A 26,263-nucleotide genomic window follows, 5' to 3' on the forward strand; every position below is an offset into this window, starting at 1 on the left:
GTATATTTTCCTCAGCAAAAGAGCATCGAAGAACTGACGTAACTAATGCCAGTTTGGCTTCTTGTGGCTACCACGAAGACAGATCTCAAGCACTGACTTCAAGCAGTTGATGATGACTAGTTGCATTACAAAGCTAGACTGTAAATCACTTGGTATCATATGAAGTAGGTTAATAGAACACTCAGGATGAGAGAGAGAGAGAGAGAGAGAGAGAGAGAGAGAGAGAGAGAGAGAGAGAGAGAGAGAGAGAGAGAACATTATCAAATGCTTATCATGATCTGTGTCAGGCACACGCCTCTCGCATTACAAGATCCCTTGGATGTTCAAGTCCATCATGGAAGGGTATCTGTTCCTCTATGTTCTTCTCATCCCTCAACACGCAAGATCATCTCCTCTCCCATGTTTAGTACCCATCCCACTCTCTCTCTCTCTCCTCTCCCATCCCCCAGCTCTTCCTCCCATCTGACAGGTGTCAGGCCAAGATGTCAATCCGGCGTTCACCACAATCTGTTCAAGAGATACTAGTTTCCAAGGTGGCCAAGGAGGTCGTCTCTTGCTGACAGACGCGGATCTCCTGCTGGCAGCACTTGCCCAGTTAACCAGACGCTGGCAGTACTTGCCCAGCGAGCAGACAGTGGCGGTACTTACCTGCCCAGTCATCAGGGGCAAGTCACTTTCACTAGGACGCTGGGGAAGATTCACGCTCGTCCAGGAGATCCAGGTCACCTTGCAGCCCCCTGCTCACCCTGCCACCACCCGCCGCCTCCCCCGCCCGCGCAAACCCTGCCGCTACCCAGTGCCTCCCCTGCCCACACCCGCGCCAACCCTGCCTCTAACCACCACCACCCGTGCCCATCCCTTCCCCCTGCTCACGCCTGCAACCACCCTGCAGCTAGCCAACACCTCCTCTGCCAACACCCACGCTCACCCTGCCACTGTATACCTCCCTAACCCACCACTACGCTCACCCTTCCACTTCCCCTGCCCAATCCAACCTTTCCACCTGCTCTCCCACCGTCCTGCCACCCCCACCTTTCACTTGCCCTTCCTAAGAAACCTGTTACCACCCATCATTCTACCTCTCTACCCTCTCCATCCCCTCCCACCTACAATCTACCCACCCGCCCCCTTCCTTCCTGCTGCCACCCACCACTCTGCACCCTCCCTTTTTACATTACTATGTACCCTTTTACTCACGCCCTCCCCACTACCCTCCCACTCCCTCCCATCTCTGCCCACCATTCACCAACAGAATGAACCCTCCTCCATCCTCATCCCTCCATCACCTACAACTTTCACGCCGCCTCAGCATAACCCATGTACTCCCTCGTCCTGGCATATCCAGGTAGAAGCTCCTCCTTCGCGTCCTTATGTCTCGTCTGGTGGCGTACAATCAGCCCTCTGCTTCACCATCCTGTTTCTAAATATCTCGACTAGAAACCTAGGGTATTTTTACCGTCCTCCAGCACCTAGCCTCGTCCTAGACCATCAGATCTCATTATCCGTTGCTTGTGCACTCCCACGCACACTCCCGTGAGTTCCTCCTTCTTAGGCATTTAGACAATCGTGTGTCCTGACACAGTCTAGATCTACGAGAGGTCTGATGTCTTTAATCTCTCTCTCTCTCTCTCTCTCTCTCTCTCTCTCTCTCTCTCTCTCTCTCTCTCTCTCTCCTTGGCATTTCCTGACCCCGTGTATCCTACGCAACACTTACCTGCCTCCTCCTCCTCCACCTCGTCCTCTCTGCAGCAGTTAGTGTTCACCTGCACCACGTATGAGGGAACCTAAGTTGAGGCGAATGTGGCCCCCACCGCCTCGAAAGCCACGACCCGCCCACGACACACGTCTTGTAGACCCAGTCATGATCTGGACCTGCGCTGCTGACTTTAATTACCTGTTCTTTTCTGACTTTCGTTCCCGTCTACCTCCACAGCGTCCAATGTCGTAATACCTACGACCACATGGCCCTCTGTATGACAATTATTTCCTCTTCTGTGACATCTTTCTTGGTGTTTTTCTTTCTTTGAAAGATTCCGTTTGCATTATTGCTAAATATTCGAATTCACTCTCTTTCACTGACTTCATATTTACTTGTTGATTCTCTAACCCCCTTTACTCCCGTCTGTTATAATATTTCTAGTAGAACATGCCATTCCTCTCCCACATGTTGCATCCCTCTCCCACTTGCAACACACGACTCACAGCTCTCCCTCTCTCCTACAACACACATTCCCTACACTTCCTCGCGTCCCGAACACTTCTGGTCAAATGATCTCACCTTCGTCCCATTCCTCCATCAGGGGAACTCTGACATGACCCTCCCATGTCATCTTTTCCTTCTGTTCCTCATGAAGACAAGGATAAGTCCCGCATTTTCTTACCCTCACAGCTCCCCCGGGAAACCCCTCAACATGCCTTCCCTCCCTCTATCCCACCTTCCCTCCTCTCACCTTCCCTTCCTCTATCCCACCTTCCCTCCCTCTATCCCACCTTCCCACCCTCCCACCTTCCCTCCCTCCCACCTTCCCTCCCTCCCACCTTCCCTCCCTCCCACCTCCTGATCACTTCATGGTGCAGGCCAAGACCAAACAGAGACTGAAAGAAGGTGTGTTTGTGTTTCGTGGTGTTGAGAGCATTACTCTTAGTTTAGGCTATTGAACTTTTCCCTTGTATGTCACTTGTGTGGAGTCATTCCCCAGTATCCTTGTATCTCTGTTGACACTGCGAGCTGTTTGGTAGGGTCCTCTCCAGTAGAAACAATCAGTTGCAACCATCGTTGACTAATTGCCTGCTATTTGCTAATCACATCCCCTGTTTGGCGTCAGACAATGACAATGTACACGTTTAACAATGCCTTCATTGTTACAGGTTGAATTCCCAGAATCTTTTACGTTGTAAGATGAAGGGACACTATTCCTTGCCATCCACCAGATACTTAAGCATAGCATTTTTTGTTCAATAAAAAGGCATCAATCAAAGGAATTCGTGCCCACATCAGGGTCAGACCTGTCAGAAAAAGAGGAGTTGATCCCAATTCTTCAAAGGATGTTGAACCTTTCACTTAATGGTAGACAGATCGTAGAAGACGGACAAAAAAAAACAAAAAGACATAGGGAGGTAAAGACTTCTACAGTGTCTCTGTAGAAGGAAAGGAACACTTATAGAGGCGGCTCATCCTCGAAGTGCCAACGTTACGACTCGACCAAATCCTCCAGTCTTGAGGACGCGTTCAAGCATTTCCAGTAGGACCGAGAGACGTTCGTGGCTTTAACTCCATAATAGATGCCCCGAGTTGTTATAGGGTTGTAGGTGTATCAAGGTTGTAGATGCAGCAGGGTTGTACCAGGGTTGGGTGATGAAGAACTCTGGGGGGAAATCATTCGTGTTTCTGTGTAGATTATATCACGCGAATTGTCGTCACTGCATTCATATGCTCCAGTAATTCTTGCTTTGATTCTACGACTGAATGCTTGTAGCTCAGATAATGATCAGGATTACTCACAGATATTGGGGCGTATATTTACGCATGGATTGACGCATATATCGCATATATCAATGCATATATTCTATAAAATAAAAGATTCTTCATACGTACATGATGTCCTGAATACACGAAAATGCATTATACATCCCGTTTCTGCAGTATTTGTTTCTCCTTTCTTTGATCTGTATTTTGTCGTATTTTAACACAAGCCTCACACTTGCTTCTACCACCACTCTCCTAGCCACTCCCCACGACCACCACAACTACTGTCACCACCACTACATCACCACCACCTACATCATCACCACCACCTACATCATCACCACCACCATGATTATCATCATCATCATCATTAGCATCATAGAATACGGCACATTGGGCCACACCCTCCTCTCTCTCTCTCTCTCTCTCTCAAGATAACACCAGCAGTTATGATGAGCATCTATGCAAATCATGTGTTCCTTCAATGCTTATATCTTCCTCCTCGTGTCCAGGGTTTCCACAAGGTCTGCCAACTGACTCTTGGTGGTTTCTCAGGTTCTTCAGCCTCTTCTTGAACCTTTGGCAGAGATGAATGAAGCTGTGTTATTATCCTTCGAAACCTGAATCTCGAACCTGTTTGAAAACTTGGCCATCAGGACTTACATACACTGGAATATCTGGAATATCAGAGTATAACTGTAATGGCAAAGGTTTGCGTACCCGGAAAGCTGCATGCAAGCAGATTTCAATCGGTACCTCCTCCGTCTCGACCATGGAATTTGAATCATCGCGTGGTTCAAGTGCATGTGTGCAGCGTGCATCTGGAGACACTCGCGTTCACAGGTTAGGAAGGATCAGTCTTTGAGTGAGGGCTATGGAAAGCAGGTATGCGTGGTTAACAAGTGTGTGTGTGGGGTGATATATCGCTAACAGGTATATGTATAGATATGGTCAAAAAGAGGGCGTGTATGAGGTGGTGTATCGCCATCAGAGTATGTACGGATGAGGTGTATAACCATACGAGTGTGTGTGTGTGTGTGTGTGTGTGTGTGTGTGTGTGTGTGTTCTCTTTGTTGTATTTTTGCAACTGGTTACGTAGTATCGATCAGTGGAGGGGGTTTGGGGGGTAGAGCCTTGAGAAGGGGGAGGAGGGGATTTTATACGCAACATAAAAACAAAGAAATGAATCACTGCTCCATGTAATGCAGTCTTGTGTTGCATGACAGTGCCAGCCTTAGTCATTTAAAGCAGATTTCTGTTTTCTTTTTTTTCTTTCATCCATCCCAAGGAAAAAGGAGTCGACCTTGTTTTAGAACGAGCCAGATGTCTTGTTTACCTTTTCAGTGACTCATGAGTTTTACTGTATTATCAGAGTATGTTGATTCGTTATATTGTTTTTATTCTTGAGTACAACACCAAGGGTCATTTGGAGCATGTTTGGAGGGTCAAGTGGTTGGAGGTCAGACCGTGCCAGCCATGTGTCATGTGTCACGAACTAAGGTCATGAGCCATGTGTCATATAGTGGGAGAAGTTTTAAGGTCACGAGCCATGTGTCAGGTGTCACAAACTGGGAAAAACTTCAGGGTCAAGTTGAGGAAATGACAGAAATATCAACTTTCACTCAAGTTATTTGGTGAAGTTTCCTATCCTCCTGTATTACAACTTTCACTCCAGTGGAATGTTTCCCAATTCAGTTCAAGTTGCATTGAAGACTGAGGGAATGTTTGGAAACTCCTAGAGATACTGTGACCTGACCTTTGCTGTCCCATTATCACAGACGTTATTAAGTTTATCTATCATCGTCTAGTTCTTATCACAGTCCTATTTTAAAATCTCACAGAGTCTTTGGTGAAATGGAACTCCATTGAAAATGAGGGTTTGAACCTATTTTCTTATCTGAAACAGAGTAATATGTTCGCTTGTGTTTCGATCCAATTTGCAAAGAAAAATACATACATCCACCGTCTTATATGTGTGTGGTGTGTATGTGTAGGAGTGGAACTTTTCCCTCAAGAAGAGAATGTCGAAATAGAGACTGAATTACACATTCGATATGATCTTGGCGCAAGAGTTAAGTAATGATATCAGTAAAGATAAGGATAGAAATGATAACAATAATGATTATGGTAGTAATGATGATATAATGATTAACTTTGAGCCATACGAATGACGATAGTAAAGTATAACTCAGAGTAAAATAAAAAGATAAATGGGAGTATATCAATTACCCTCTCTCTCTCTCTCTCTCTCTCTCTCTCTCTCTCTTGCTGCTGCTTTCACTTCCTTTGAGCAGATTTTGCAGACTAAAACAGTCCCACTTTGGCTCGTGTCGTCAGTATGGATCTCATGACTGAGTCGTACATGGCAGAGCTGCGCTTGTGTTCAACTTGCACTCATCCCCTGGGGGCCATGGGCCGTTAGGATCTTATCTGTGTAAGGAAGGTTGTAATTTTTCCTAACCCCGTTCAAGTTTATGATTCTCGTGTGTTTTGGTCGTGTTGTTCCCGTCGTGTGGAACATGATAGTGGACAGGGGAGGCTAGAGCTGAGGGTGGGTGGGGAGGCTAGTCCTTGTAAGCGGTATTCCCTCAGATTACTTTTACTTTCGTCTGTAAATCCTTTGTTGGTTGAAGGTCATCTAAAAATGTGGACTTATTAACAATATCTTAAAGTCAGAGTATATATATATATATATATATATATATATATATATATATATATATATATATACATATACGTCGATTACAGTTTTTAGATTACAAATTTCAGTCAAACATCATTGTTCACTGTGATACGTAGAAAAGTTCTTATATCTCTCAACAATCATGTATTTTCTCATTTTGTTTCTCGACTGTTTCTTTGTTCTTTTCTCATTCTTCATATTGTCTCCATGGATAATTTCTTTGTTATTTTGTTATCGTAAGCTTCCTCAGCTTTTATTGTTTACTTTAGGAATAACATTCCATTATTCCATTTAGTTCTTCAACCTCTTCTCCTTTTTCTACTTTTCTCCTGTATTTCCACTTCCTTTTCATCCTCCTCTTCAGCCTTACAACCTTCCTTTTTATCTTACTCTCTTCTACTCTTCCTACCTCTTTCTTTCCCCGTCGTCTTCTTTATCTTTCCTTTTTTCATGTTGCTACAGACTCCTTCATCCTTTTACTTCTCCCACAGTCACTCTTCTCCTGTTACTTCTCTAATCATCCTCTTTATCCTCCTCCTCTCCCTTGTCTTCTTCTTTCTCCTCCTCCTCTTCCTCCTCCTCTTCTTCCTCCTCCTCCTCTTCCTTATAACACCCGCCACCCAAAGCCCTTTAACTGGCCGTGACAATTAACTAATCAGGAATTAATTAACTGAGTAGTTGATGCATTATCAATTCCATCAAAGTGACGTGAGCTGAGTATATGTCCAGCGATCAGCGATTCTGCCAGTGTAGCGTAAGGCGGGTCTGAGCGCTACGCTACGCAGCCAAGCTTGCTTCGCTGACTGGGGTAATGCCTTGAAGGCAAGTTGCACACTCACATTACTCGATATTTTGTTTCATATTATGGAGGAAAATGTGCTGCAGTGCTCAATATTCTGTAGTTTCTGGTGTGTTACTATTGACACTTTGTCACACATTTCTTTTTCTAGTTGGTGGATTAGGTTGGCTTGCTCAGACTATTGTGCTTCTTACATGAGTCTTAAGTCCCCACTGTACGATGGTCAAAAACCAATTGTTTTCGATACCTTTTCATAAGTCAGGTTATATGCAGATCATGTCATTCACTACCCCTCAATTTAGTGATGACAATAGATAGCATTTTGCCCCAATCCTTTAATTCTATGTTCAGAAAGAGAAATAGAATGAAACAGATAGTTCGTCACATGTGCAACGCTATCTATGAGAATATAGCTACGTGTGACATGTCCTTTGAGGAGGGTTAATGTGGCTGGAGCCCATGAAGGAGACGTTTCCTTATCAAAGTAGGAATTTCATTACATCTCCTTCCTAAACTTTCTTTGCCTCGGAGTCCTTCCCCGTCAGTCAGTCTCTCGATATTTTCGTCTGCGTTAAGCTGTGGCCTCAAGCGTTACAAAGCTTATGACACACACACTAGTACATTCGTCTTCCTCGGGAAATACTGCAAACTGCTGCCAATTTTGGTCAGGAAGTATCCAGTAATAAGACTGCGCAAGTTTCCTTCAGTTTCAAAAGGGATTGTGATGGTAAGATAACCTAGAAACTGGTAGAGTAATGGTGTTCAGCCATTACCTTCTAACAAGTGACCATCTTCCTACAGCTTTGACTTGACTATGGTGACAGAATGAGAGTTATTCTCTGACTTACACCGGTGCCAGACGAGATGGTGCCACTGGTGTGGTGGTAGACGTAGTTGTGATACGGGATTTGTGAGTGCGTTGGTGGCGAAAAGTGTGTGGTTACGGCAGTGAGTATGAGTGCATGGTGATGGTGGTTATGTGGCAGGTGTGGTTGCGGTTTTATGACGTGTGGCGGTAAGTGAGGGTGTAGTGTGGTAGCAGGTGTAGGTGTATGTGGTAGCTTGTAGCAGGAATGGAAGGATGTGTCGTCGGCGAGTGTCATGGTTGTGTAAGGGAACGCCTTATTCACCTCATCTCCTGGTGGTTAATCTACCTGCAACTTGAGCCAAATGTCGTCGAGATGACATATGTCTTGACATCCCTTCCTCCATACTTCATGTCTTTGACCTCATCTACTCATATGCCTTGATCACTATCCCTTTTACCGCTCCTGGCTAATCGAAGGACGTAGGAGAGGCCCTGTACCAACCTGTGAAGACACATGGCGAGTCTTCGACTGGAAATTCCAAGAACTTCGCAATGTTGAGGTGTGTTGGAAGGGTCTGTTCTGCGCCTCGGGGAAGTAATTAAAAAAAAAGAATATATGTGTATATATATATATATATATATATATATATATATATATATATATATATATATATATATATATACCTGTCGCTCTAGGTAGTCTGAGTTTATCAAACCAGTTTATTGTCGTCTGTTATCACTATCTTCAAAAGCCAAACCTATCATCGTTAGGTTCTCCAATCATATATCCCACCTACATCCTCACGCTCCATCTATAAACCCCACCTACCCACTTACACTAGACCAAGCACACGAAATTCTTACATCAAGCCCCCCACACCAAGCCTCTTATATTAAACCTTCACCCCATCAACGAGCATTAACCCAACCAGAGAGCGAAACAAGGCAGGTACCTGCAGGTCATCACTCTTGACCTCTAGACGTGACGTCATGGGGTCAGGTCACGATTGCTCTACATTCGTCACACATACAACCACAAGGTCCACAACTCGTTGTCAACTGGATTTGAGAACACCTCTTTTGTCACATTTATCTCACCCATTGCTTAATGCTACGTCGTTCATACGTGATTGCTTTCCCTTACGAAATATCAAGAATCATATATGAGGAATTATGTCTCAATTATCTCTGAGAATCTCTCTGCGGTTAGGCATCAAGCTTTGTTTCATCTCTCACCTGCAGTGTCTCTCTCACACACTCTCACTTTCATCCTTCATCATGCCTCTCACTTCTGCTCCACCTCTTTCTCACCCCCTCCCCCAACCCCAAACATCACTCTCCCTCTCTTTCTCACCCCCTCCCCCCCAACCCCAACCATCACTCTCCCTCTCTTTCTCACCCCCTCCCCCCCAACCCCAACCATCACTCTCCCTCTCTTTCTCTCTCATATTTTTCCTCTCCCATCTCACTCCTTCTCTGTCTCTCTGCGCCCCAGCTTGTTGGAGGCAGCAGGACCAAAGGAGTTGGGCATCCCTGGTGGATAAGAAGGATGTTATGGGGTATTGGTAGGATCGCCACACTGCCAATGTCTCTTCCTCCTCCCTGGTGTCTGGTACCGGTGGCTCCAATTAACCAGCGATACCAAGAGGTCACAGTTGTCCACGGTATGGGTACGTGATGCCCCGCGTACCGCCATGCGCCATGCACCGCCTTCCCTCAACCGTGACGTATGCGAACGAAGTTTTGTAAACATTACGCTGCTTCGGATCCGCTTGGCTAACAGATCCTGGAAATTCCATTCTTTTTTTTTTTCTTTTTCTCTCGTATTCATTCTCTTGACTTTGGACGGTGGAAATGAAATCGTATGCCATTCTTCTTTCTTTTTCACGAATGACAACAATGCATTCAACCACTCGTTCATAACAGCGTTCTCACGTTTTCTTTTCTTCATAACAGCCCTTCAGGTCTGGCCACGCTCCATCACATTCTTAGATCTGGTTTGATTGTTTAAGCTGTTTGACTGTGTCGCCTTGAATTGAAAGAAAGACGTAACTTTTTTTTACTGCTTATTTGACGTATGAATGAATGGCTGTTTCGTAACTACATTGAGAATTTCGCAAACAAAAGCATTGGCCTGAATTTGGACCAGTTTGCTGTGCCGGAATATAGATGATAACCTAACACTGATGTATATATACATTGGCATCTATAAGGCTTTAAAACATATAAAAGAGGTATGACGTCTGCCAAAAAAGCTGTAAATGAAGCGTACTGATGATCGTTTGATTATCATATCTTGCTTATGTTGAAGTAAATAGGTTAACATTGCCTTGAATAATGTTTCACATGCACAAAACAATATATATATGTGTGTGTGTGTGTGTGTGTGTGTGTGTGTGTGTGTGTGTGTGTTTGTGTATGTGTGTTTGTGTGTATGTGTAGATGAGAGAGTCACATCATATACTGACAGAAGTGACTGTCTTCATACACCTGTTGCCTCCATCTTTCATACCCTCACATATGCTACCTACACTCGCTTCCTCACACACCCCCCATACCTGTTACCTCCCACCCCATCGTCCACACTACACCTCAACCTCCATCGGGTGTAGTAGGATCCAGACCCGTCCTAGACGTAGTGACCCCATTAAGGATCCCAGGGCAGGCGAGGGTACAAGGTCATTGGCTATAAGACTATCGTATGACCCACGATCGCAACCTCGCTAGCCATGTGTGGTGTTGCTGGATTTCATCTCACGGGTCATAGAACTCAAGTATGGTGATCGTATTCCATGAATGTTTCATTCGCCTTAAAGAATAACTACATTCATGATATGTACTCGTAATTATCAAGCCAAAAGTAGATTCTAACTGGAATAAACCACTAAACTATTTACTCGTATTTATCTAATCGATCCTATAGCAAAGGTCTGATACATAATTTGTTTGGAACTTTTGAATTCTCTAAACTTTTCTTAGGTCTTATTTCTAGTGTAAGATATGTAGGTGGCGCTTCAGTTTAACTAACTGCAAATATAAATTTCCTTCATCCTCTTCATCCAACCCTGTCCCTGAGCCGGCCCTACTCATCCAACCCGGTCCAAGACCTGGTCCTACTCATCCAACCCGGTCCCTGACCCGGTCCTACTCATCCATCCTGGTTCCCAACCCGTTTCCATCGTGGCCTCGCGATATATGACGACCCTCCTGGTTCTCTGGTGATATATGACGACCATCCTGGTTCTCACGTGATATATGACGACCCTCCTGGTTCTCTGGTGATATATGACGACCCTCCTGGTTCTCTGGTGATATATGACGACCCTCCTGGTTCTCTGGTGATATATGACGACCCTCCTGGTTCTCTGGTGATATATAACGACCCTCCTGGTTCTCACGTGATATATGACGACCATCCTGGTTCTTACGTGATATATGAACATTTTCCTCCACCTTTCCCTACATGACTCAGCTTTCAACACATCGTATTTCCTCATCTTCACAATTTCTTCCCTCACATTTCTCGCCTCTCCTCACTTTAACTCATTTCCAACTCATATTCATTGCTTCTGACTCCTTTATTTCTCCTCACTTTCTTGCATCCCCTGATCTATTTTCTAAGGTTTAGAGTTATCCTATATATGCATTAGACCACCTTCCAAAGATATACCGAATGATCACATTGTATAACCCCTGTATATCATATGAATATTTATATCATATCTTGCATAGGAGAACGAAATATGGAATCTTTTTTTCTTGTACTTCATGTTACAACTTTCTTCGTATTCGAGTATTTGGAAGTGTCAGAGTAGCTTCGATGTCCGAAGGAAGCCACTGGTAAAGCAACCATCACATCTCTCACTTCTAAGCTTCTCTTTTCACTTTGTTCTTCCTTCGTTATGTAAGCTTAGTGTCTTGCAGTCAGGAGAAAAGTGTCAGTCTCCTTTCGTAATTCGTTTCATATTTGCGGTGTTTCTTCGGAGAAATGATCTTTGACGAATACTGATGAGTGTCATGTGGTTTGTCATGGGAATAACAGTTGGTCATATGTAATGTGTTCATGGCATACTTCCTTACCCTATGTACTAGGCCAAGCCTGTCCACAGTGGGAGCTGGGGGGCATTGGTACTTACACCAGCCACTGGCTCAGTCCCCAGGCAAGAAACCTGGACCATTAAGCTCCTGGTTCGACTACTTGGTACAGATGCTGGTCCATCCTGGCCCCAGGTGCAAGACTAGAGGGCACACTACTAACCCAGCTCCCAATACACGAGCTGGTCCAGCCATCCTACCAACACACGAGCTGGTCCAGCCACCTTACCAACACAAGACCCGGTCCAACCAGCCTCCGGTCCAACTTGCCGACACGAGAGCCGGTCCACGCGACCAGTAGTCCAGCAGCCAGCTAGCGCGACACACACAAGTGCTCCTTCTAGCTTCAGGTCCAGCCTGTTAGGCAGGCACAAAAGCCGACCAGTCCAGCGATAAATCAAGGCCACCCATCTGGAGGCAGGCTTGGCAACGGGCCGGTGCTGGCTGACAAGAGTGGCACATAATCAACCATTGCTTGACCAAAAAAAAAAAAGAGAATATCTGCGACAAAGATAGATCGTCTCTTCTTAGCAAGCCTTCGCAGCTGGTAAAAGCGAGGGTTAGCAAATGACGCTAGTCTCAATAAATAGATTGGGTCATGGGTAAAAAGTCACAGGCTTATAGCATCTTAAGCCTAGCGACGAACCAGACGATCATGTTCCCTGAGAAGGGGGTCGTGAGCCTCCAGCCATTTACACCTGGAACTGGCCGGTCAAACCAGAATATCCTGGGCAGTACTAACGAGCTGGAAGGTGATTATCTGGATATGCTGTTGCTGACGACGACACACACATTGTGCAACAGCCTCATGACACACTGCTGGCTCGGTCTTCATGTCACAGCGAGCCATCAAAAAAGTAGAGCAGTTTTCCAGATGTTTACGAAAGATTAGATATATGGTGGAAATATATGACGTGGATCTTGATAGCATCTCTTGGCGTAATTGCTATAAAGGTAATTGACGGTGCTATGATGATACATTATCATCTATAAGTTTATAAAGTGAATAGAAAATAAGATAAAGTATCTGTTTCTATCATAGTATTTCAAGATGAGCTTCGTGATGTTCATAGACTTTGGCTATCATTGGCATCTCTCTGATATTACCTTTCCCAGAACACCTGGTATATGAGTGTTTGTACGATCGAAGTGATTTTCTAGACTTTCCTTTCTCTTTCACTGACAAGTGCACTGTTCTGTACTTCACCGCTCCTGCTGCATGTCGTCTGTGTCAATGTGTCTGGCCTCTCACTCACTTGTTCCCTTTCCCTTGCATGACATCTGTATCAGGGCGGTTCATCTCTCTCTCTCTCTCTCTCTCTCTCTCTCTCTCTCTCTCTCTCTCTCTCTCTCTCTCTCACACACACACACACACACACACACACACACACACACACACACACACACACACCAATTATGTTAATACATCGTGACTCGGTAGTTCAGAGAAATGAGGGAAGGTAAATCACCCAGTGGGAAACATGTGGTCTCGCGCACCCATCACCCGCGGGCAATAACTCCAGCTGATGGAGGAAGACCCAGTGAGACACAGGGGGCGAGGGAGGCCCTGTGTGAGGATGGCGACACAAGGAGGGAGGACAGAAGAACGAGGAGAGGGATAGACAGCCGGATAGACGGCCAAGCAAGGAGACAACCAATCCAACAGGACTGATGAATGGATGGGCGAACAGGCTAGTCAAAGAAGGAACACAAGGGTAAGCAGGTTTGGGTATAGGGGCGACAAGCCAGCTAGGAAGTGAGGAAAGACAGCTTCAAGTGAGGTGAGGGGTGACAGAGAGAGCCAGCCAGTGTCTCGTGGTACTAGGGGAAGGAGGGGGGGGGCTGTGAGAAGGGGCAAGATAGTGGTATACAGTGGTTGTTTACATGGATTAAGGGATTATCCATGATGGATACCACATTAAAAAGCTGATGCGAAGAAATGATTTGCATATTAATTCCGTAAGTATTACTTATATCTATTTTCAACCATTCGTGTGAACACTTGCACCATGATTCAGCACAGGGTTCGAATCCTGGACTCGACAGTCTGCCCACACGCAATTCATATATATATATATACAAGCATAGAAACACAAAAGTAGAGACACAGTACATATCTACAAGGTTAAAAGACGGGACAACATGAGCGTAAAAGTCTCTCCCTGTAACACAAATAGTAATCACACACACACACACACACACACACACACACACACACACACACACACACACACACATATATATATATATATATATGTAATCCGAGCGACAGGAACGAATTACCATCTATCACCCACGTTTCTCCTGCGTGTTGCAGAAGACGACTTAGATGGGCGGGGTCGGGCGCTGGAGGTCTTCTCCCCCTCCTCTATTATCACTTTCTAAAAGTAGGAAAAGAAGGAGTCAAGTGAGGATTTGTCCTTCAGGGCACAGTGCCTCACTCTGCCTCACTAAGGCGAGAACGTATGAAAGACAATGAAAAAAATGAGTGTGTGTGTATGTATGTGTGTGTGTGTGTGTGTGTGTGTGTGTGTGTGTGTGTGTGTGTGAAAACATTACCTCGTGAGTAGGAAGCATTAAACGTGTGTACTTTAAGCCGTGTGTGATGCAGGCAGAGCGCTAGGAACGCGACCATGGTCATCAGTCATGCCAAGATCCGTCTTCACAACCAAAGCAGTGACTCCAGACCAATAATTTACATTCACTCTCCTGCACAAAGACTCGCATACACTCACGCACAGTGTCTCATCTTCATCTTCGTTCTTCTCCTCCTCCTCCTCCTTCTCCTCCTTCTCCTCTTCTTCTTCCTCCTCTTCGTCCTTTTATCACAGTGAGAGAAGGCCTTCCTGATCATCTTCATTCTCCTCCTCCTCCTCCTCTCCTTCTCCTCCTCTTCCTCCTCTTCTTCTTCCTTTTATCACACTAAGAGAAGAGCTTCCTGACGCATTGCGACGCCAAACACCACCCTCCTGAAGGTGTACTGGCTGAAGCTACTGTCATGTGTCGACCACAGATATCGTTCACGTTTTGATGAAGACAGATTCTCTTGGGTCGATGACCAAAATCCGAATTCGTTCTGGTGCACAGGGTCATGTTGCTTTGACTTGCCCACTGTATTGGTTATGGCTACAAATGTTTTCACTTTTTTTGTCTACTACTCTTGTTAGACTGACGATAGATAATACAGTGGTTTCGTGTATAGTATATCTAGTGTCTGACTCTGGCTATGGTTCTTATACTTGATGTGGTGTGAACGGGGACTAGATGAGACGAAATTAAGACCATTCCAGTAGACGGATTGGATCACTAAGAAGTACCCGTTGACGGAACCAGTCCTACACGTAAGGTATTGAACACCGGGAATATACGTTCACCCATATCCACTCTCACTTCCCCATCTACCTGTTAGGACCTCACGTTCTTCATACATGACTCAAAAGAGCTGCAACTTGATTTTTGGTCGAGCGACTGTCGACCCAAACCTTCTCTCTCTAGTCGTGCTAAGCGTTTGAGTTCGAGAGATCTTATCGTGTGAGTGTGTGTGTAGTAATGGTATGGCGAGTATGGTAACTACCTTAAGTGAGTGGAGGTCTTACTTCCGCACAGATGAGGAAAGATGAAAGTGAGATTTGCGTCAGTCCAAAAACTGCCAAATACATAAGTGAACGGTAACAGTTGAAGACTTACGACAAATCACAGTATAATCACATAAGCATATTCAGAATACTTGCTTAAAGTATAGAAAAAAAATGGGTTTGGAAGTATACAATGAAATATCTCTGCTTACGTACGTACATACATAAAGACAGATACACATAGGTAGATGAATAGCTAGACGTGTTATGATCAAGAGAGGAAGTGGATGGCGATCCGTCATGAGTTCATGTGTTTACGCAATGACGAAATTTCCCATCGTCAGATGAGACTCTTATAGTGAATGGGAAATTGTGTTTGAAGCTGATAGTGTGGATGTAGATGGCAGAGAGACTGGTGTCTTGAAGATGATGTAAAGGAACTGCTGAGAGTTAGAAAAGCCAGTGAGGGGAAGAAGATGGGTCTTGGAAATGGGTAGAAGACTTAAGAAATGTGAGGTAGGGTAGATAGATGAAGAGTAGATGCGAAGGTAGAGAAAAGTAGTAAAGAAATGGTAGAAGGAGAAGCGAAAGTAAGAGGTCAAGACCAAAGACATATGAACGAGCAATTAGGTGAGAAATGAAGGGGAGGAAGAATAGAAGTGGGAGAGTAGATACCAAGGAAAGGGAAACCATTATCCTCATACCTTCCCCGACCGTGGGAGGGTGCAGGTGTGAGGGAACAATGCTTGAGCATAGAGGCAGGCGAGGCTATGTCTGGTGTGGCGAGGAAGGCGGTGGAGAGCAAGCAGACAGACAGGCAAGCAGGGAGGGTGAGGCGGGTCTCGCCTCCTGGGGTGTGTGTGAGTCTCGAAGAACTATGTGGGTGGTGGGGTGGTGAGGTCGCCTATGTGCCACACATCACGAAGCGACGATGCTGGGCGAGGGAGGGCGCGAGGACGCGCGCGCGCGCGCGAGGCGTGCCCGCCTCAACCCCGCCGGAGACAAGACTTGCATAAGAGCGACGACTCAAGTTACATCACGAGCAGCTGGAAGGGGGAAAAAACTTCATAGCATAATTTGGCGGCACGCCATAGCTATCTCTCTCACCAGTACTTCTATTTTTTTTTTCTCGTCATACCTTCGACACGACCTTCACGCGGGTATCCAGAGTCCCCTCCGTGTGTTCTGCTCGGCGTGGTGCAGTGTCTTCAGCTATTTATATCATATTTTTTTTCCTATTTATTGACGCCCTCAGAAACTCACAGCTACCTGAGTCTCCTCTGGGACTTCCCCTTAAATTGTTCTCTGAGCATCGGAGCGTCGAGATTTTAACTAAAGCACTTGGCTCTGACTAGATGTCTTTATCCTTCAAATACTCTTTGCTTTACAGTGTTCTAGTCCCTAAGCTTCGGTTAATAACAATTGAACAACCTCAGTTCTCTCTCTGGAACACCCTCCAGCACCATCACAAAAACAAAGAAGATGAGGAGGAACTGTAAATGAAGTCAAGCGTTAAAGGTTTGGCAAAAAAAGAGAGGGATCTGCCTCAGTGTTGTTGATCAACACAGATCCTCTGTCAGTACCATACACGTCATTTGCCCCAGTGACCTTCCTGTGATGTGTTTTTCTCCATGACGCTGAAGGTGTCGCAGGAATACATCCAGGATTAGACATCTATACGTTGTGCGGTTTTTTATATAGAGAGTCTCCAGTTACCGACACTTCCGAGGTATAGCAATGGTTAGAAATGGACCTTATTTCAGACATTTGGACCTCGGACGCTTCTCCATCATTCGATCATACATCAACCTGACACATTCCCTGACATGTACGTGTCGTCTGGAAGATTGAGTGGCTGTAGGTCAAGCGTAGCCACGACAATGTTATCTGTGGTTAATATGAATATATCTGATATATACAAAATTACATTGAAAATTACGAAAAATCTAATGTATGATTATTTTTCTTTGCAGGTATGTCGACCTTAGGAGGTCGTGCTGCTCCCAGCCCAGCTCTCTGGTAGTACAAACGCCTCGAGAATGGTAGGATGATGTTAGGGAAACGAACAAATAGTAAAGAGGAGTTTATTAGAATTGAGACGCCAGTAGAGGTCACCTCTGTATGATACATAGGTGGTGTTTTCCCCTCTAGAGTCATGTGTCCATTGAAGGTTAGCACTCTCTTGTGTCGAACCATGAACTCAGACAGCAAGCCTCAGTTTCTGTATCTCTCCCACAGTATTTCTTACCTTACTCCCATTTCCTTGACCCCGTCACCCCGATGTTCGAGACGCCCGTCCTTCCCCATCACCTTCACCCAACCTCCACTCTTTCGCTCCCATACATTCATTCACCCCTTCCTTCCTTCATTATCCCCTTCCCTTCACCCATTCCACTCCAGACTCTCCTCTGGCGTACATGTGTGTGTGTGTGTGTGTGTGTGTGTGTGTGTGTGTGTGTGTGTGTGTGTGTGTGTGTGCGTATGAAGGTAACGTCTTTCTCTTCGTGTCTGAGGAGACAGCTCCTCCCTGTTCACCATTTTCCGCGGCTCAATCTGACGGATTCTTTTGAGAGTTCTATCGTCGAGGTGTTGATGAGTAAGCCAATAAAATTCTAAGTCATTTCAGAATGAGTCGCTTCCGCTGGATGGTTCGCGATCTAGTTTTTATCAAAGTATAAAAAGATCATTCTAATTAGTATCCCCAGTTGTTTTATGCTGATTAGAGACTAAGGCTTGACTAAAAAGAAGCATTTGGAAGGTGTGTGTGGTAATTAGAGATGTCGCTGATAAGAGATTGACATGAGAAAGATGCAGAGGTCGCATTTATTCATTGCTTAATGAAGAAGAGAGCGTCCAGAAATTGGCCTGAAGTTTGAGCGCGTGCGTGTGCTCGATGGCGCCCAGGCGTAAAAGATTTGCATAGAGAAGGACGCGTAGGTTGGCCTGCGTGCACGGACGTAAGCAGACGTGTGTGTGTGTGTGTGTGTGTGTGTGTGTGTGTGTGATCTGTGAGCAGTACAGAATGTTGGGGAAAAGGGGGAGGAGGTAGGTGGGAGTGAGGGAGGGTCTGACCCGTGAGAACTTAAAGTGTGAGAGTGAAAGTACCTTGATCGTGGCGTGGGAGTTTTTCTTTTTTTTTTTTATAGTCAGGCTGGCGTGACATTGGCCAAGCATCAGGGGCAGATTCACAGCCCCTTCCCTCACCTCTGGAGGTACCTGCAGTTGCTGACAGGGTCTTCCCTTATCCCTAGAGGTACCTGCAGGGGCTGACAGGGTCTTCCCTTACCCCTTAGGTACCTGAGGAAGGAAGAGGAAGGAATGTCTTTTAGGGCAGATTTGCCCCCTTCCTTTACCTCACCGAACATCGAAGCGTACTGCAAGGGGATGATTTACCCCCTGCCCTTACCCCTGGGGTCACAAACAAGTACTCCTGGGGGAGGAGAAAGCCTTTATGAGACCCCACAAGAACACACTCATCGCTGATACCTGATATGCAAATTAGGATTGTCGTTTGGTCTTCATTTTGACAACAATCAACTGGAGGTCGGTCAAGATAATGTCATTTATATATACATCACAGAAATCAACTGGCCGTCAACCAGGATGATGTGATGTCGTTTATATTCAACTTATTCAGAAGTTAATGCTCTAAATCGAAGTGTTTTTGTTCAGATCAAGTCATAGATATTGTTGGTACAATATATAAGGCTGATCAAGGTATCGAAGCTTATGATGGAGACTCGGCTTTTTAGCTGATCAGAGACAACCTTACGCAAGGGGATCGAAGCGCATTCCACCATGAATACAAGTCCATTTCTCAAGACAGGACATCGAGCATCATGCAACCGAGGATGGTGCATAGATACTACACATCTACGAGTGTTCTCCTTGACAACACCAGCAGCCGACCTTCCTGACGCGGCCACAGAGCCTCCGGCAGTAGCGCCGGACACATTCGAGTACCCCAGGATACCCAAGGATCCTCGCTTTTATTTTCTCTCTCACGTTAATCGCCAGTTAGGATGTCTCCAACCTGTAATTTTTGAGACCGCCGCTGGCGGAGGGAAGGAAAGACTGAGCAGTAGAGAAGGTGGTGGTGATCATACCTCTGGTGTTGGCAAGCCTGGTGCACCCAGCATATACCAGCACCTGCACACCAGTAGCTGCAGGTGTCAACACAGGTGCTGCTTCACAGCAGACGTTCGTCTGCGGAAGTAGGTTCAAAAAAGGACAGAATACTTGTAACGTCAGACAGATGGATGACTCCTACAATATTCTTAAGTCTATATACATGTGAATTCATGCTTTCGTCATCCACACGTGTGTACAAGTGAGCAAGCAAATGTTTGGACAAATGAGAGCCTTGACGGACGGTTCACAGGCGCCTATAAATGTACACTTCCCTGTGTCTAAATGTAATTCAAGGTTGCTTCTGTAATGTCATGAGTTCTTCATGATGTAATGCATATTTAAACCCAAGGGTATAAGGCTGGGACCACAGTCTAGGGAGGTGTGGCAGTGATGTGTATTGGTCTTGCTAAAGTGAACGTAGGAGAGAGGGGCGCTGGGGAGCTCCTGTTGAGTATCATCGGTATGGTAGCTGCTGCATCTTGTGAATGAGGATGTCTTGTGATACGCTGGCTCGATGTTTGCATGGCGGTGCGTACGACAGACATACGTATGTAAACTTCATAAACACTTACCCATACGAACAACTTTAGGATAATGATATACACATCTGTTTGGTCTATAGAGGCATTACTAAGTTGTCAATGATACGGGGGAAGTGATTGCTCTTCAGTGACACTTTAATTATGCGAAGTAATTAATGACATTCATCATAGTCCTATTCTCGTTTGTTCTGGGAGGCTGGAATGGGTTCGATGCCACTTATGAAATGGCCGAATTATTTTCAGGATATCGAAAACAGGCAGAATATCGAACCGACTTCATCCAACGCGTGATATGAATAGAAGCACAGCTAAATCTACAAGCGTAAACACACGTCCGGATTTACAATCTTTCACAGATGAAGGCTAGACAGAGAGAGAGAGAGAGAGAGAGAGAGAGAGAGAGAGAGAGAGAGAGAGAGAGTGTAGGAGGCAAGACAAAACAATTCACTAAACCATTTAGGACTAAAATCCCTTTGGAGAGTAACAGGGAAAGAATTATACCCGCACCTACGACCCCTAGATATAAACGCCCCTTCCATACATCAGCGTCGTTAAAGGTTGAATCTAAATGACAGTCGTTAAAGCTGGTGATTACACCGTCATCTCTCGTCCACCAGGAATAGCCTTCTTGCCAAACTTTCGGTTTCGTAACCTTGAGATAGGAAGAGTCACGTCAGACGCCTCACCTGTAGGGATGTAATCACCACGTTAGATGCACGTGTGTTCCACCCATAGTTGAGAGGTTAACTACGACCCTCATGACTTAGGAGAGGTCATGCAAAAGACCCTCAGTCCCAAGGGGGAGTCTCAGTCTCTTATGTTGGTGGATCACGTCCCTTATTGCGGTGGATCACGTCCCTTGTGCTGGTGGATCATATCCCTTGTGTTGGTGGATCACGTCCCTTGTGTAGGTGGATCACGTCCCTTGTGTAGGTGGATCACGTCCCTTGTGTAGGTGGATCAGGTACCTTGTGTAGGTGGATCACGTCCCTTGTGTAGGTGAATCACGTCCCTTGTAACGGTGGATCACATCTCTCGCGATGAGCTGATCATCATCTCCATCATGGTTGTCAATCCCATACCTTGAGATGGGGGATCACGTCCTTATGGCAGTAAATTACAGATCCCTAGTGAACCACATCCCTTTATAACACTGGATCACATACAACCTTTCGTTAACATCATCTTCACCTTCGAAACATCATCTTCACCTTCGTTAACGTCATCTTCACCTTCGTTAACGTCATCTTCACCTTCGTTAACGTCATCTTCACCTTCGTTAACGTCATCTTCACCTTCGTTAACGTCATCTTCACCTTCGTTAACGTCATCTTCACCTTCGTTAACATCATCTTCACCTTCGTTAACGTCATCTTCACCTTCGTTAACGTCATCTTCACCTTCGTTATCACTAATCATACGAAAATAAAAACGTGATAACAAGACAATTTGCGAATGAAACGAGGGGGGATCTAATCATACTCTTGCCTCGTTGATAACTCAACCACAGCAAGTCAGACGGTATGCTCAGACACAGACGATGAATTCCAGTGAAAATGAGAGTGATGAAACACTCTCTCTCTCTCTCTCTCTCTCTCTCTCTCTCTCTCTCTCTCTCTCTCTCTCTCTCTCTCTCTCTCTCTCTCTCTCTCGCGTGCTTGCCCTCGCGGCACTCAAGATAAGGCTGAATGAAGGCATGTACACGGCGTAAATTCAGCCACATCATCACCACACACACACACACTGAAAGTGTAGAGTCACCTGTACGACAACTTGTCCTCTTCAGGAACGAGGTGCCTGACATACGATACAAAGCTGTTCTGTTCTTATCATTCGTTTTGTTATGCTTAGGTTTTAAATTTTTTTCATGAGATGATGAATAGAAGTATTAAACAAATACTTCTGACAGTAATTGTACCAATCTTAACAGACTTTAGTGAAATATATATATATATAAACAACATCTTGTTACTATAGTGAAAATTATATAGAAATACATAGATTAAAGAATATAGAAACAGAGACATCAATTCATATAACTTCATTCTCACTTCGTTAACGTCATCTTCACCTTCGTTAACATCATCTTCACCTCGTTAACGTCATCTTCACCTCGTTAACGTCATCTTCACCTCGTTAACGTCATCTTCACCTCGTTAACGTCATCTTCACCTTCGTTAACGTCATCTTCACCTTCGTTATCACTAATCATACGAAAATAAAAACGTGATAACAAGACAATTTGCGAATGAAACGAGGGGGGATCTAATCATACTCTTGCCTCGTTGATAACTCAACCACAGCAAGTCAGACGGTATGCTCAGACACAGACGATGAATTCCAGTGAAAATGAGAGTGATGAAACACTCTCTCTCTCTCTCTCTCTCGCGTGCTTGCCCTCGCGGCACTCAAGATAAGGCTGAATGAAGGCATGTACACGGCGTAAATTCAGCCACATCATCACCACACACACACACACACACACACCACACACACACACACACCACACACACACACACCCATATTACTCCTATCACTCCCTCCTCCCTCAGTCTTGCTTCATGCCAGGTAAATGGTGGAAGTGTGAGGGTTTACCAGGATGACGGCCCCGTCGAGGGTAGCGTGTGTGTGGGTGGAATACATCAGTGGTAGGGGCAGTCCTGTCGAGGGAGAGAGTGGGTAGGTAGGTGGAATATATCAACCAGGACGGGACCAGAGGAGAACTTGGTGGCCGCATCAACAAGGCGTCTGGAACACAGTGGATAACTCTGACAGAGGAACATCCTTCGTTGGATGAGTGAGGATGGCTAGAACAGAGAACAAGTGGATGACTGTGACAGAACATGCTTAATTGGATGAGTGAAGGGTGGTTAGAACAGCGAACATAGTGGATGACTGTGACAGAACATGCTTAATTGGATGAGTGAAGGGTGGTTAGAACAGCGAACATAGTGGATGACTGTGACAGAACATGCTTAATTGGATGAGTGAAGGGTGGTTAGAACAGCGAACATAGTGGATGACTGTGACAGAACATGCTTAATTGGATGAGTGAAGGGTGGTTAGAACAGCGAACATAGTGGATGACTGTGACAGAACATGCTTAATTGGATGAGTGAAGGGTGGTTAGAACAGCGAACATAGTGGATGACTGTGACAGAACATGCTTAATTGGATGAGTGAAGGGTGGTTAGAACAGCGAACATAGTGGATGACTGTGACAGAACATGCTTAATTGGATGAGTGAAGGGTGGTTAGAACAGCGAACATAGTGGATGACTGTGACAGAACATGCTTAATTGGATGAGTGAAGGGTGGTTAGAACAGCGAACATAGTGGAATGACTGTGACAGAACATGCTTAGTTGGATGAGTGAAGGGTGGTTAGAACAGCGAACATAGTGGATGACTGTGACAGAACATGCTTAATTGGATGAGTGAAGGGTGGTTAGAACAGCGAACATAGTGGATGACTGTGACAGAACATGCTCAGTTGGATGAGCTAGGGTGGCTAGAACAGAGAACAAGTGGATGACTGTGACAGAACATGCTTAATTGGATGAGTGAAGGGTGGTTAGAACAGCGAACATAGTGGATGACTGTGACAGAACATGCTTAGTTGGATGAGTGAAGGGTGGTTAGAACAGCGAACATAGTGGATGACTGTGACAGAACATGCTTAATTGGATGAGTGAAGGGTGGTTAGAACAGCGAACATAGTGGATGACTGTGACAGAACATGCTCAGTTGGATGAGCTAGGGTGGCTAGAACAGAGAACAAGTGGATGACTGTGACAGAACATGCTTAATTGGATGAGTGAAGGGTGGTTAGAACAGCGAACATAGTGGATGACTGTGACAGAACATGCTTAATTGGATGAGTGAAGGGTGGTTAGAACAGCGAACATAGTGGAATGACTGTGACAGAACATGCTTAATTGGATGAGTGAAGGGTGGTTAGAACAGCGAACATAGTGGATGACTGTGACAGAACATGCTTAATTGGATGAGTGAAGGGTGGTTAGAACAGCGAACATAGTGGATGACTGTGACAGAACATGCTTAATTGGATGAGTGAAGGGTGGTTAGAACAGCGAACATAGTGGATGACTGTGACAGAACATGCTTAATTGGATGAGTGAAGGGTGGTTAGAACAGCGAACATAGTGGATGACTGTGACAGAACATGCTTAATTGGATGATGAAGGGTGGTTAGAACAGCGAACATAGTGGATGACTGTGACAGAACATGCTTAATTGGATGAGTGAAGGGTGGTTAGAACAGCGAACATAGTGGATGACTGTGACAGAACATGCTTAGTTGGATGAGTGAAGGGTGGTTAGAACAGGGAACATAGTGGATGACTGTGACAGAACATGCTTAGTTGGATGAGTGAAGGGTGGTTAGAACAGAAAACATAGTGGATGACTGTGACAGAACATGCTCAGTTGGATGAGCTAGGGTGGCTAGAACAGAGAATGTACAACTTTCACAAGCACTTCATCAGGGTTTGTACCCTAAAAAGGGCGAAGGTGACTGAAACAGTGTGGCACGCTGGAACAGAGTACGAAGGTGGCTGAACAGTGTGGAAACAGAGTACGAAGGTTACTGGAACGGTGTGGGACGCTGGAACAGAGGACGAAGGTGACTGGAACAATGTGGGACGCTGAAACAGAGTACAAGAGGTTGTTGGACTAAGCCTGAATCAGGTCAGGAAGGTCTGGGGCAGAGACTGAAGCATATATCATACGGTGGATGGGTATGTGTGTGTGTGTGTGGACGAGTCGACGATACAATCAACAGATGTTTGTGATGAGGGGTGTTGATGAATGGAAGCGGGTGATGACAATGCCTCGTGTGGGATGATGACGAGGATGAGACAGAAGAAATGACACGATGGCCACTTGGGGCACGTAATCCCGGCAGTGAAATGACGACGAGGATGAAAGTGACATGATGGATGAAGGCACTTGAGCACGTTAGCCCAAGTACAAGGGTGACACCGAGAGCAGGGTACGACGGACCAACACAGCCGTCCGTGGCGTAACTGCTCCAGAATGCCCAAGTGAAAGGATTAAATCATTGTGTTTTGTCTCGTCCTCCCTGCTCAGCTCCGGAACGCCTGACCTCGTAATCCCTCCACGAGTTACTCTAAAAGGACTTCTCTTCCATCTTTAACACAGGGACTGGGGAGTACACTGCAGTGTGACTAGGGAGTAAATTGATACATGATTGGTCATATGATCTGAGTTGTTCTCTTGCGTTTAGAACGTCCTGGTCTCGTTGATGGATTGTGTATAGTGCAACAGTACATGACGAAGTGTGTTTTAATGAGGTGCCAAAGTTTTCTCGGAACTGATGCTGTACGTTGTTTTTCACGTATGACGTAACTAAATTATCAATGGTCGCTGTTTAGATCAGGTTCACTTATCATAAAGCCAACTAAAGCGATGAAGTTTTCTTTTTTATCGTAGGAAGGAAATGAGATTTCTGGGAGCAAACCTTAGATTAAATCCAGTAATACTGACGAGAAACAACATCAAGTTGTTCCCTTTCTTATATTAGACTCCAGTCCACTTTACGGTCTCCTGTTCAGCTTTCTCAATCAGCAGAGGGAAAAAAAAAGAACTATTATCAACCCTATCTTCCTCCTGAGCCAACTGAGTTTGGTGGATGTTAAAAAACGTGTCTGACCCCCGGCACTTGTCCACTTAACCTGGCCCAGAACTGCCAAGAGCACCATTCTGATGCTGACCTTGGCTATGCAGATGATAGTGTGTGTGTGTGTGTGTGTGTGTGTGTGTGTGTGTGTGTGTGTGTGTGTATACGTGATGTAATGCTGAAGACCCAGTTTGGTCATAACTCATTTAGTACTTCGCCTTGGCTTGTGTACATCCGCTCAGCCGTAATGTTGACAGTGTTCATTCCATGGTGAGAATGTTGACATAACGAAGGAAGGTAAACACGTCACTGGTCATCACTCATTCACAACTCTCTCTCCTCCACCTTCCGTCTGTCTGAGTGGAGGTATGAAGGTTTGGTGGCTATTATCATCCTCTTTCTTGTGTAGCTCCCATCCCTCCCGTTCATCATCGCCTAACAGAACTTCTATCCTATGTATCTCTGTTCCTTTTTGCCATCAAGATCATATTCATCTTCGTCGT

At 45.3% G+C, this 26,263-nt stretch overlaps 1 protein-coding gene across 16 annotated transcripts in view; it reads left to right on the plus strand.

Moving 5' to 3' along the window:
• Cda5 (Chitin deacetylase-like 5) overlaps nucleotides 1-26,263 on the plus strand; it is a 196,226-nt gene that overhangs the window by 135,172 nt on the left and 34,791 nt on the right. The gene's annotated exons all lie outside the window — the stretch shown is intronic.

The sequence above is a fragment of the Panulirus ornatus genome, chromosome 23 (genome assembly GCF_036320965.1).
Source record: "Panulirus ornatus isolate Po-2019 chromosome 23, ASM3632096v1, whole genome shotgun sequence".
NCBI lineage: Eukaryota > Metazoa > Arthropoda > Malacostraca > Decapoda > Palinuridae > Panulirus > Panulirus ornatus.